The sequence below is a fragment of the Macrobrachium nipponense genome, chromosome 25, assembly GCF_015104395.2.
Source record: "Macrobrachium nipponense isolate FS-2020 chromosome 25, ASM1510439v2, whole genome shotgun sequence".
Lineage (NCBI taxonomy): Eukaryota > Metazoa > Arthropoda > Malacostraca > Decapoda > Palaemonidae > Macrobrachium > Macrobrachium nipponense.
In genome coordinates this window covers 63,116,491-63,128,655 of record NC_087214.1, presented here as the reverse complement: position 1 = coordinate 63,128,655, position 12,165 = coordinate 63,116,491, and the positions used below count along the sequence as shown (strand labels likewise).

General features: G+C 49.0%; 1 protein-coding gene across 1 annotated transcript in view; it reads left to right on the top strand.

Annotated features, from left to right (window-relative positions):
* Nucleotides 1–12,165, top strand: part of LOC135199453 (tRNA (32-2'-O)-methyltransferase regulator THADA-like) — a 355,981-nt gene that overhangs the window by 322,888 nt on the left and 20,928 nt on the right.

The following is a 12,165-nucleotide window of genomic DNA, read 5'->3' as shown; positions in this document are numbered from 1 at the left end:
GGCGATTGTCCAATCCTCCTCTAGCAGGCGCTCTTTTAGTGGCGGCTCTCCCAGTAGGCGCTCTCCCAGCAGGCGCTCTCCCAGCAGGCGCTCTCCCAGCCAGCAGGCGCTCTCCCACCAGTAGGAGTTCTCCTGGTAGGCGCTCTCCTAGGAAAAGCTCTCCTATAGGCAGCCGATCGTCCAAACGTCTTTCTTCGGAAGAAGGACATGGTGCTTCTGAGGAAGATCTTCCGAAGGATTCTTCAAGTTCCTGTTACAAGAGATTGACTGAACTCCTCTTGCAAGAATTTGGAGAGTCTCTTTCGGCGGTTGCACCTCCTTCTCCCCCTTCTTCATTATTTTCTACAGCTAAAACTTCGAACACGTCGTCGGTGGTGAAAATGAAACCTACGGTGTCAATGAAGAAAGCGCTCAAGAGCTTCGAAGATTGGTTGGTCTCCAAGGAGGAGAAGGGGAAGACAGTTTTTTCCTTCCCACCTTCCAAACTTACCGGAAAGATGGGTATTCTGGTACGAGTCGAGGGAACCTTTGGGTTTGACTCTTCCAGCTTCTGCAGACTCGGACTTCTCTTCGTTGGTGGATTCCGCGCGTCGTTCGGCGCTTAATTCAGCTAAGACGACGTGGGGAATGAGCGAACTCGACCACCTTCTGAAGGGAATGTTCAGGGTGCTGGAAGTGTTTAACTTCCTCGACTGGACCCTAGGAGTCTTAGCTAAGAAGACGAGGGATCAAGACTCTTTATCTCCAGAAGATTTACATTCTGTATTGTCTTGCATGGACAAAGCAGTGAGAGACGGTTCTGGAGAGATAGCTTCGCTTTTCGGGGCAGGAGTTGTTAAGAAGAGGGCAGTTTTCTGCTCCTTTTTAACTAAAAGCGGTGTCAGCACGTGCAGAGATCGTCGCTGTTATTTGCTAATCTTTCCCAGCACTCTTCCCCAAGAAGATCATAAACGACATTTCCAACGCTCTTTCTGCTAAAGCGACGCAAGATATGTTGGCTCGCTCAGCGAGAATTCCTAAGGCTTCTTTTCAACCTAAGGCGAAGAAGGAGGCTTCGATCAAGCAAGAGCCCTTTCGAGGAGGCCCTTCTTCCCACGCTTCTTCCTCCAGAGGAACAAGACCTCCTAGAAGAGGAAGGACCTTCTCTTATTCTATCAGAGCGAAGAAATAGGACGAGTGTCCTCCAGACTGCTGTGTTTTGCAGACGTCTGGGCACAGAAGGGGGCGGACAACTGGTCCCTCTCTATAATCAAAAAGGGATACCTCATTCCCTTCGTGTCGAGACCACCTTTGACCACCACACCAAGGGAGTTAGTGACCAGGTACAAAGACCCTCATATGAATCAGGCCCTTGCTCTAGCAGTAGAGCTGATGCTGGAGAAGCAAGCGATAGAGATGGTGCAGGACCCTCATTCTGCGGGTTTCTACAACCGTCTTTTTCTTGTGCCCAAGAACTCAGGAGGATGGAGACCGGTTCTGGACGTAAGCGCCCTGAATGTCTTTGTGAAGAAGAGAAGGTTTACGATGGAGACGACATCCTCAGTATTAGCCGCCCTTCGTCCAGGGGACTGGATGGTGTCACTAGACCTTCAGGACGCTTATTTTCATGTGCCAATCCATCCTTCTTCGTGCAAGTTCCTGAGATTCATGTGGAAAGGGAAAGTGTTTCAGTTCAGGGCTTTGTGCTTCGGCCTCTCCACAGCCCCTCAAGTCTTTACAGGGCTGATGAAGAACGTAGCCCAATGGCTTCATCTGAAGGAGTAAGGGTGTCCCTTTACTTGGACGATTGGCTGATCAGGGCCAAATCGAAGCAGAAATGTCTGGAGGACCTTCACATCACTCTGACCTTAGCGAGTTCTCTTGGTTTACTGATAAACTTCGAGAAATCACAGCTAATCCCCAGCCAAGATCGTATTTATCTGCGGATTCGGATGGTTTCCCAGGTTTTTCGGGCTTTTCCATCCCCGGAAAGGATCAACCGTTGTGCAGAGAAGGTCGCAACCTTTCTGGAGAAAGATGTATGCACAGCGAGGGAGTGGATGAGTCTGTTGGGGACACTCTCCTCGCTGGAGCAATTAGTTTCTCTAGGGAGGTTGCACCTCCGACCCCTACAGTTCTTCCTGAATCAGAACTGGAATCGGGGTGCTCAGAACCTAGATTTTGTATTCAAAATCCCGAACAAGATAAAAGAGGATCTCCGATGGTGGGCAAACCCTCTTCTTTTCAAGGAGGGCATTTCCTTATGGTTGAAAAACCCCGACCTAGTCTTATTTGCAGACGCATCGGACAAAGGTTGGGAAGCGACTCTAGGATCCAGAGAAGTGTCAGGCACCTGGACGGGGGAACAGGTGTCCTGGCATATAAACAAAGAGCTCATGGCGATTTGGTTAGCCCTCAAGGAGTTCGAACCTCTCGTTCAGAAGTCTTCAGTTCAGGTCAACTCGGACAACACCACAGCCCTGGCTTACATTCGGAAACAAGGGGGGACTCACTCATTCTCCCTGTACGAAACAGCAAGAATGCTCCTCTTATGGTCGGAGGAAAGGGAGATAAGTCTCCTCACCAGGTTCGTACAGGGAGAAAGAAATGTCAAAGCAGATCTGCTCAGCAGAAGAAACCAAGTCCTTCCCTCAGAATAGACCCTTCACTCGGACGTATGCCAGGGACTGTGGAAGCTCTGGGGCAGACCTCATCTGGACCTCTTCGCAACTGCCAGGAACGCGAGGATAGACCTATACTGCTCATGGATTTCAGACCTGAAAGCAGTAGCAGTAGACGCATTCCTGTTGGACTGGAGCAACCTAGACCTTTATGCGTTTCCTCCTTTCAAGATTCTAGGGGAGAGACTAAGGAAATTCTCAGCATCAGAAGGAGCAAGGATGACCTTGATAGCTCCATTCTGGCCCGCCCAAGACTGGTTCACAGAGGTACTGGAATGGTTGGAAGATGTTCCAAGATTCCTGCCACTAAGAGTCGATCTGCTCAAACAGCCCCACTTCGACAGGTTTCACAAGAACCTCCACGCTCTCAGTCTGACTGGATTCAGACTATCAAGAGTCTGGTCAGAGCTTAGGGGTTTTCGTCAAAGTCTGCAAAAGCAATTGCCAATGCACGGAGACCTTCCACTTCCAAGGTCTACCAGTCGAAGTGGGATGTTTTTCGACGTTGGTGCAGGAATCAGAACGTTTCCTCCTCCAGTACCTCTGTGACCCAGATAGCAGATTTTCTTATTTTCCTGAGGGAAAAATGCGGTTATGTAGTCTCTACCATTAAGGGCTACAGGAGTATGCTATCTTCTGTGTTCAGACACAGGGGATTAAACATCTCCGAAGATAAGGATCTGCATGACTTAATCAAGTCGTTTGAGACTTCTAAAGGGAACTCTTGTTTAACACCAAGCTGGAACCTGGATGTAGTGCTTTCGTTCTTAAGATCCGCTAGATTCGAACCTCTCCATTCAGCTTCCTTCAGAGATCTTACTATGAAGACCTTGTTTCTCTGCGCTTTAGCTTCGGCTAAGAGAGTAAGCGAACTGCAAGCTTTGGAAGGAGATGTTGGGTTCCAAGGAGACTCAGCTGTGTGTTCGTTTCTCCCGTCTTTCTTGGCCAAGAATGAAAAACCCCTCTTCACCTTGGCCAAGAGCTTCGAAATTAAAAGCTTATCCTCTCTAGTTGGATCAGAAGAGGAGAGGACCCTTTGCCCTGTAAGGAGCTTAAAGTTTTATCTCCAGAAGAAGAAACAGCTTCGGGCTAACTCAGACTTCCTATGGTGTTCCGTAAGAGATCCTAGTAGGCCCTTATCAAAGAACGCCCTGTCATTCTTTATAAGGAACCTTATCAAAGAAGCTCACGCATCTTTGTGACCAAGATCAGTTTAGACTTCTTAAAGTCAAGGCACATGAGGTAAGGGCCATCTCTACGTCTTTGGCTTTCAAGAAGAACATGTCCCTACAAAACCTCATGAAGACGACTTATTGGAGGTGTGAGTCAGTCTTTGCCAACCACTACCTGAAAGACGTAAGAATTACGTATGAGAAGTGCTTTGGGTTAGGCCCGTACGTATCGGCGGATTCAGTGCTGGGGCAGGGAGCTGAAGCATATCCTTTTTAAATATTTTCCCTTATTGTATTTGTATTGTGTTTTTTGGTTGTGGGAAGGAGGATGCCAGGAGGACCTCCCTCTTTCGTAGTATTAACATTTGTATTTGGTTAGGTGATCGTTTTGTGCTTGAAGCTCCTTGCAAGGGTAGTGGACAGGCTCTGTCATTTAAGTGGGTTGATCCCCATTGACTAGATCCTAACTGGATTCTGCCAAGTAAGAGGAGTCAGTTCCCATTGGTAGACCCAAAAGAGATTTTTCAGCTATAGGTCACGCCCTCGCTGTAACTCTTCAGGCAACGCAGACTTGTAGACAGTAACTACGAAGTCTTCTGCCTAAATCAGGTAAGAACCAAGGGTATTTTTTACTTTAACATATGTTATTTCCCCTTTCTCTGGACTTATAAGTCTCTCTCCCTCCACCAAAGGTGTCAATCAGCTATGTATATATCTGGCAGGGAAGTTCATGTAAAAAAATGATATTGTTAGTATACAATAAAGTTTTGTACATACGTACTTACCTGGCAGATATATACGATTGATGGCCCTCCCAGCCTCCACTCAGGAGACAGGTGGAAGAGAAAAATCTGGACTGGAAAGGGGGGTTGGTTCTAACACCTGCCCCCACCCAGCGGCGGGTAGGTAGATCACCTGACCTACCTGTCTTTTTTTTTTTTTTTTTTTTTGCGTGTGCCGCGAGTTTTGAATTTTCTGTCGTGGCGTCAGAGTCGTAAGCTATGTATATATCTGCCAGAAAAGTATGTACAAAACTTTATTGTATACTAACAATATCATTTTATATATGATAATGATAATTTTTTTCATTTCTGATGGTTGCATACTAAACTTCAGCCAATGACAAAAAAAAGGAGCCAAAAATGAACTCTTAATCTTGAAAACTAAGCGCGCTGTGATTTTTTGAAAAAAATATTTTTTTCCTTTTTCCGCTTCCCGGCCTCACTCTGAATCACCTCCGGCACACGGGAGACATTTTTTTTTTTAATTTTTTTTTTTTTACCACTTCGGCGTAAGAGGGTTAAAGGTAGGCCTTTTTTATTAACATATTTTTCGAATATGCAGATGCTCCTACTCCAACATTATTTTTGGAGCCGTCTGTATATACCATAAATTTTTTTCCTTTTATTCTAATGTGCTCCAAAGCATGTTGGCGGTACATTTCTGTACTTGTCATTTGCTTTTTGAGTAGGTAAGACAGGGAGGTACATATCTTCATTCGATTTAAAATCCACGGTGGTGGCAATTCCATTGGTGGGTCAAAAATTGGATCCATGTTATGAAAGTTCATTATGTATTTAGCTCTTTTTGGGAAAGAGCTAGTAGTATTAACTGCTGTTACTGGAGTACAGTTTTGAAAGCAGTCAGCTGCAGGAGACGATCCCGCTTGTATTGAAAGACCTCTTCGTATTGTTATCAAATTACGGTGATGTTTTAAGGGCAACACACCTGCCTCTACCAGAAGCGAGCTTGTTGGGGACGATCGGAATGCTCCTGTGCACAATCGCACGCCTTCATGGTGCACTGCATCGAGAGTTTTTAATGCAGATTCTGAGGCGGATGAATATATTGGACAGCAGTAATCTATTATGGATAAGACTGTTGCCTTATATATCATTAATAAAATGTCTTGCTTTGGTCCCCAGTTAGTGTGTGATAACTTTTTAAATATGGCAAGGGCTTTGATGCCCTTGGCTTTAATGTATTTGATGTGCTCTTTCCAATTTAAATGTTGATCAAATATTACTCCTAGATACCTGATTTTTGTACAAAATTGTATTTCAGTGCTATAAAGGTGAAGTTTGATTGTTTGGTTCTTCATCCATCTTTTGTCTTTGTAGAAGACGATTGCTTTTGTTTTATCAGTTGAAAATTTAAATCCAACTGAATTTGTCCAACTACATATATTTGAAAAGGCAGCACTACTGAGAACTCTCAACTTTCTGAGCATATCTCAAATTATTACTCGTATAGTAAATAACAAAGTCATCAACATACATTGGCAACCCTGTTACCTCCTATTTTGTCCGCCAGTTGGCAATGCTGTCGTTGACAGTTACCAAACCTTCCCTCAAAATCAGTTGTGATAGGCAGATCGTGGTGTAGGATGGGTGGGACTAGATAAATTATACAGGTAAGTATTATTAATATTAATTTGTTCCGATACGTAATACAAACCATCGGTCCTTTAACAATAGGAAGTAGCTAGCGGCAGCTGGAACGGTCGTAAGCTTCGAACAAGGGGAGAACGGTAGTTAACTGCTTGTCCGACAAACAAATCACTTTTGCTTTCGGCCGCGGGTGTGAAGGACATGTTCGTCATCGCTCTCTGTCCACTTCATCGTCGTATGCTTTGTTTATATTGGGTTTTCTACTAATGGTTTGTTGACTTGAAAATGAAAACTGTAAGTACACTGTTTTCATTTTCATTACTTAATTATGAACCAACATGGAGCTATCGCGTAGATGCTGCGATTTTCCTCTCTTTTCTTATGAATTGAACACTTGAATTAGGTCTCGGTGCCGAGGGCGGGCGCGCTCGCGCCGAGTCATGTATTTGGGCGAAAGTGTGTAATTGAAAAATGTAAGTACTTTTTTCATAATATTTTTGCCCTGTGCATTCGTTACCAAGAGCGTGATTGCGCTCGGCACGAGCCTTTTATTTGGTATGATAAAATGCAATGAAAGTGGATTCGCAATTGCAGTATTCTTTTCATTTTCATTTATTTATTTGCATAATTTAATTTGGATCAATTTTCGCTCTTACCCGGGAATTGATCCTTACGATTATTTTCTGTGAAAGTGAAATTGCAAGTGCAGTATTCTGTTTCATTTCATATATATTTTATGATAGCATTATATTATTTGGATCAAGTTTCCGCTCTTACCCGGGAATTGATCTTTTCCCCTTTAAGTTCTATGAAGTGAATCGCAAGGGCAGTATTCTGTTTCATTTTCATATTACTTTTCACTGCTGTGCGGGGGTAGGGGAAGCGAAGGTCTGCCAGGAAGTCGTCGGAAAGCTCTCCCGCGACTCCCTTGGTATCCGATTCTTCGTCTTCCTTCCTGCCCCCCGCTCAGCTTCCTCGTTGTATTTTGTATTTGGGGTCTTCCTTGCGTTCGGGGTGGGGTATGTCTTCCCTCCGTGCGTGAGGGAACCCCTCTTACTAATCTATCTATGCTTCCGCAGGTGTCTACATCCGTGTGGGAGACGACCTTGGACAGGTATGGACCACCGCGGCGGCAGGGCGTGCCTAGCATCCACGGGCTGCTGCAGCGTCTGGCGAGGTCTGGGGCGGTCTCCACTACTACCACGGCCGCTTATGATGCTCCCCCCCTCCTGGTCTACACTACCCATGCTGTGTCGGTAACGCCGTCTGCCGCTACTAGGGGGGCCGCCGCCGTACCGAGGGGGGTTACCACCGCTGCCGCCTGTTTTCTTCGTGTTGCCTGCCCCAGACTTCCGCTGTTCCAGCAGCTCGCCCCTGGACCGGCCGCCAGTACCCAGGTTCCCGCTGGCTGCCGATGATTCTACGGGAGGCGATCTCTGGCCTGCCGTACCTGCGCTGATGTGATTCCCGCTGCTGATGTGATTCCCGCTGTTGCTTGGCTGTCCCTTCTGGGTCTACCGCTGCCGCTGTTCCTGCCGCTCCTGAGCTGGTTGCTGTTTCCTGTCGCTCCTGGTTCCTGAGCCTGTCCATGCTGGTCCTGCCCACGGTGTGTCTTCCCAGTCCCAGGTCCTTCCGGACAGGTGCAGTCGGGCCGTGTTGCTTCGGCAATAGCCCCGGCTCCGGCCTGGATGGAGGACCTGACGACTGTCCTGCGTGAGCTGACAAGGAAGAGGAAGAAGAGGAAGCTGTCATCTTCGTCTTCATCGTCGGCTGCTGCCTCTTCCCCTTCGACTTCTAAGGCCCATAAGCCGAAGAAGAAGAAGGCTGCCTTCCCCCCTAAGAAGTCTCCTTCGGGAGCGGGGCCCGTCTCCCCTTCCGTAAGGAAGAGATAGACGGGGACCAGAGGAGTATCGGTTAGCTCTGGTACTTCCTCGCCTGGTGCTAGCGGCGATGCCGCTACGCCAGGTTCCGGCTCGGTCTCTCGTTCGCGAGAGATCCCGAGTGTACGTTCTCCCTCGGGAGACCGTGCAGCCAAGTTTCGGCGCCAGAGTTCGCTCGGCGCCAAGACGCGGCACGGAGCAGAAGGCTGGTGAGAGCCGCTCAGGTGACTCTCGCCAGGCCAGCGGCCGCTCTTGCAGCTGGTAACCCGGGTTTTTCCCCCTAAGAAGGCTCCTTCGGGACCTTTTAAGGGCCCGTCTCGCTCCGGCGATTCGGGGAGCTCTTCTGCTGGTCCTCCTGCTCCCTCGGGAACAGGGCCCGTCTCTTCTTCTACCAAGGAGAAGAAGACGGGGACCAGAGGAGTACCAGCTTCGGCTGGCACTTCCTCGCCTGGTTCTAGCGGTTCTGCCGCTAAACCAGGATCCGCCTCAGCCTCTCGTTCGCGAGAAGTACCGAGTGGACAGTCTCCCGCGGGAGACCGTCCAGCCAAAGTCTTGACGCCCGAGCTCGCTCGCCATCAAGACCGAAGCGCGGAGCAGAAGACTGGCGAGAGTCGTGCAGACGACTCTCGCCAGGCCAGCGGACGCTCTCGCAGCGACCAGCCGGCTGCTCGGGCTGACGTGACGGTCTCCGACCGGCCACGCGCTGAGGCGAGGAAGGGGTCTCCGCGGCCGTCGGTGCCAGCCGAGCAGCTGGTGCCAGCCGAGCGGCTGGTACCGGCGGCTCGACGCGCCGTGAGGACGCTCATCCAGTCTCACCGCGACAGCGAGCCTAGCAGGTCACCTGACCGCCGCTCCCACAGGGACCGGGCGGATAGGGGGACCAGCAGCAGCTCCTCTGCACACGAGATCGGGGCCGCTGTTCTCGGTCCAGCCGTTTCCCTGGGAAACGGCTCGACTAGGCCTGCAAAGTGGCGATCGCCTGCAGCCCTCCAAGCCCGCTGGTTCTGCCAGCGAGCGAAAGAGGAGCGCCATGTCTTCCTCTCCCGTGCCTGCAACTTCCTCGGTTTGCACCAGGAAGAGCGAGGCACAGCGGGGTGATCGTAAGGGGCATACCCCGCACGATCCCGTCACGACGCCGTAAGTACCAGGTACGATCTTCGGACCGACCAGGACGTACGCGCAAGTGGCAGGAGGAATCTGAGAGGGGTCTATCGCAGTTCCTCCTCCTTAAGGGGGAGGTTCTCGGAATGCTCTTGTTCGAGGGGCTTGACGGTCATACTCTGCAAGATGCTATGACTTCCGATCCATAGAGGAACTTTGCGATGGTTATGGCGCTGATTCGTCAGCGCAACGACCTCGGGGAAGGATTGCCGCTCCCACCAGCAGAGCCCACGTCTCTGCTCGAGTCGTTTTGGGGCCCGAGAGGGAACCCAAACCGACGGTGGGTCTGCCGCGATCGGAGCTTGCCGATTCTGTCTTGAACCAGAGTCTCTCGTCTCCGGACAAGAAGGCTCTCTCAGTTCTGGCCGGTCGATCAAGCTACTTCCACCTCCTCTACTGCGACAGCGGCGTTTCTATGTGTCTTCGGACACCGTATTTAAAAACTCCTTTGGTCCTCCTGAGAGGTTTCGACCTCGACGAGGACTGGAATGAGTCGCGAGGACGGTATCGGCTCTCCCTGTCAGGTGTCGATCAGCCCCACCCAGACGACGTTCACAGTGGCGGCAGACCCTTACCTACAGTGAGAGTTCGTAACCCTCCTCGGGAAAACGTTTTCTCCTGACGATACGTTTTCCCTGACTCTGAGAGGCCATCGCCGCAAGGCAATGGCTGCTCCTACTCTTCTCCAACTGCTAGTTCCACTGGGAAGGCGAGCGAGTATCCAATTCCTCCCCCATTCCCTCTCTCCTTACGGCTACGAGGGAAAGGGGAGGGATCCTACAGAGATTTCTCTGTAGGATCCCACGTTGGGGACTGCGCTACCAGGGGGACCTTCGGGTCCTACCTGACGTAAGCCCGGTCATTGAGGAGGGATCCTGCCCCATTCTCGATTTCTACGGGAATCGAGAGGACCACCAGCCGATATCGTTTGACGAATTCGGTGGGGGTTTCGCAGACTGCTTAGAATTCTACGGAATTTCTAGCGCATTCAAAGTGTTCGAGTTTTTTACGATCTCCAAACACTTAGGCGAGATCACGGTCCAAAGTGAGCGAGACGAGAATCCCCGATATGTTACACGATAATCGGGAACCTCGCCTATGCTCGAGTTCCTGGAATTTCTAGCATTGGGAAGAAGACTGCTGCTGAAAGAAGACTATCTCACAGTAGGCGACCAACCTGGAATAGAGAAGAACGGACGGGAATATCCAGTTTGGCTTGAACTATCGTCTTAGTATTCTGTTCACCATTGAAGCTTTCCTTCGAGGAAGACTTCTCCTTCACTCTCTTTGATAGAGATCGAAAGGTGGTCGATCTCCAATCCTTATTTTGTTTCTTGAAGGAAAGAATTTAGGATGGAGATCGTTGTTCAGAATCCTACAAATATACTACGTATATTAACCTCGCGACATGATTCTGCTAAGCAGTTGAATTGTCCGAGGGGTAGGTGCATATCCTAGTTAATCTACGGATTGCGACTTAGACGAGAAGTATTCTAATGAACTGCAACTCGGGGTGCCTGCAACCTCCCAGAGTTTTCAGTTTTCATTTTATATACTTATGGTTTTGTCACGACAACACCATTTCAACTTTTCTATATTTACCGAAATTCGTTTCGCCTAAATATAATTGCTCGAGCATATCTTTTATGCTCGGTGGTTCTAGCCGAACGCATTCCTTCGTGGAATAATGGATTACCTGGCAACTCAGGATGACGAGTCAGCGAGAGCTCAGGCTCAACTACTGCGTATTGAACTGCCTGATAGCAGCTCAGTATCAGCTGGGCCTCCGAGATGCACGGTCAGTCATGTCTCTCTCTTCCCTGCTTTGATTGACTACCGAACCGTATCTCTGCCCAACAATCATGGACTTAGGTCTCTGATTAACGGGGATTCTCGCAATAATGAAGGACATCTACTGCTGTGACGCTAGATTCCATCGCCTTCGACATTGCGAGAATTTTCAGCAGAGATATCTCTTGGACTCTTTCATCTTTCTGTTTACCGCACGGTAACAGAAGTCTGTACAAGTTCTCCCGCGCTGCATCGCACTGCGATAATGCGAATGATTTTGCAGACATCTGAGTTTGTCTTCAAAATATCTTGTATTCGTAGGTGTACAATTGTTCATTGTTCAACCCGAATTACAAGATGTGTCAGAAGACATCGCCTACTCTCCAACCTGACAGCTCTACTTCCAAATGTTCAGCCCCATGAGAAGCAGTTCTTCAGGCGGCTTTCCCTGTGTTTTCATTACTGAAGAACGCCCCGCTTTCATTGCAACTACGACTTCTCACCGGACAGCAATGAAATAGTGGTTAGCGTTTTCAGTCATTTGTAAGCACAGGTTATGAATCTGAGAATCCTTCTCTCGATTCGTCTGTGAAGACGTAGGTTGCATTCATTATCTACCTTCGTCTTCAACGGTACATAGTGTTGTTTCTCCTTAGCTGAGATTCAACAACTATGAGATGTTTGCCTTCAGGGACCTCGGTCTCTAGAAGGCAATTGACTTTCGCCTGTTGGGGCACATGCCTTAAGAGAATCAATCACCTCGCTGTCCGAGCATTGGTGACATACATTATTTGTTTGGTGGTTCTCTCGGCATAACCCTTTAAAGGCGAAGTCACGTGACTTACTCGGATGCTTGGACAAACTTGCCTCCTACCGAACGCAGTCAGTCGGCAGCTGTCAGAGCGCCCGAGTCAGTTACGAACTACGCTGTTGACTTAGTGTTCGGTTGTTACAAAGCAATCATTACTTCGTTTTAATAGCTTGTCACAGTACCCATACCATCGACACCCACCATGGAGTCGGTCGGTGTCCTATCCACTACCGAGAACTTCGCTGCATGGGGATAGGAGGATGCGAGAGACTTCGTGGCAAAACGGACAGACCAGTATGG